Here is a 1840-nt window from a genome sequence, read left to right as displayed (position 1 = left end):
ACCTGAACATCAGCAGGAGAGGACTCTTGGAAAGATCGAAAATAATCATAGACGAATTCTGCAGTCTTTTTGCGTGTTAGAAACGGAGTTGGCGACACTAAAACTGCAATATGATGTTTGTGTAGCAATAATACATAAGACGTATATTTTGACATGTCTTCAGTACCGATAAAAAGACCGATAACGTCGGAGCTTAACGGTACCACGGTCTTTAATAATTCAGCCCCCGGTACCCATCCCTATTGCTGTCACTGTTTAGCAGAAGGAGTTTCCCTCTCATGCTAAACTTTAAACTAAAGGAGTGATTCTGAAGCGTCGTCTCACCCATGGCCTCTCTGGTGTTGACGGTGGGAGACGGCAGAACTCTGGAGGGAGTCGCCTGAACGAAGCCCAGAGACGAGTTGGGGGTGAAGTGAGACAGGTTACAAGATCCTTCCTGAGACACTGAGAGACAGACAGGGGGAGAGAGAGAGAGAGAGAGACAGGTTACAGGACCCTTCCTGAGACACTGAGACACAGACAGGGAGAGAGAGAGACATACAGACAGACAGAGAGACAGACAGAGAGAGAGACAGAGACAGAGACAGTCAGAAGGACAAACAGGGTGTACTGGGCGTTTACTCACTGTTGAACCTCGCCTCAAACTCTGGGGGGTGAGCGGTTTCCCTGAGAGGAGAGAATATATAGAGAAAGGAATTAGAGAGGCTCTCTCTAAAGGTTTCTGTGCAGTCTCTAAACTGGATAACCAATCACAACAAAGCTGGCTAGCTAACCAATCAGAGCAGCTCTGGTTTCAGACAGACACTACATACTGATATACACCTGAACATCAGCAGGAGAGGACTCTTTAAAGTAGAGACACTACATACTGATATACACCTGAACATCAGCAGGAGAGGACTCTTTAAAGTAGAGACACTACATACTGATATACACCTGAACATCAGCAGGAGAGGACTCTTTAAAGTAGAGACACTACATACTGATATACACCTGAACATCAGCAGGAGAGGACTCTTTAAAGTAGAGACACTACATACTGATATACACCTGAACATCAGCAGGAGAGGACTCTTTAAAGTAGAGACACTACATACTGATATACACCTGAACATCAGCAGGAGAGGACTCTTTAAAGTAGAGACCTGAGACTGCCAAGGCACACNAACAGAGCTAGATCTACAGGTGTCTTATATAGAGAACCGCAGTGACGCGTCGTAAAACCCGGAAGTAAGTTAGCATTTTTAGCACTTCCGGTTCAGGAAGGAACCGGAAGTGCTAAAAATGCTAACTTACTTCCGGGTTTTACGACGCGTCACTGCGGTTCTCTATATAAGACACCTGTAGATCTAGCTCTGTTTATTTCACATGAGTTCCAGTGTTGCAGCTTTTCACGGCTCCCCCTGGTGGATCCATGATCCATTGCAGCTGGTTTAATTAAAATGACATTTATTTATCAAGGGGGCGTATCAAGTCCTACGGGGGGGTTTTCCTTTTCAGCAGGGGCCCACCCCGTGCAGATAACGGACCCGCACGGGTAGGCGTCTGAAATGAAATGCTACATCTGTAAGGGCGGTAACACGAGCAATTTGTCTAAACATTTAGCAAAAGTGCACCACATCCAGATGGAGGAATGCACCGGGTTTGACTGTCTTTCTAGTAGCTCTGTGGCCGCATCCACGAGTAAAGTTTCCACGTCAGGTGTTATGTATGCTAGCTGCAACACACAGAGTTAACTCAATTATACAAACATGGGTTAATGATTAGAGGTAACTGAGTTATTTATTTTGTTAAAGTTTCAGCTATTCTGTTTACAGTTCTGTCATCAGATTATTTAATA

The sequence above is a fragment of the Notothenia coriiceps genome, unplaced genomic scaffold, assembly GCF_000735185.1.
Source record: "Notothenia coriiceps isolate Sejong01 unplaced genomic scaffold, NC01 NC01_scaffold00021011, whole genome shotgun sequence".
NCBI classification, from domain to species: domain Eukaryota; kingdom Metazoa; phylum Chordata; class Actinopteri; order Perciformes; family Nototheniidae; genus Notothenia; species Notothenia coriiceps.
Note: the sequence above shows the minus strand (reverse complement) of the source record.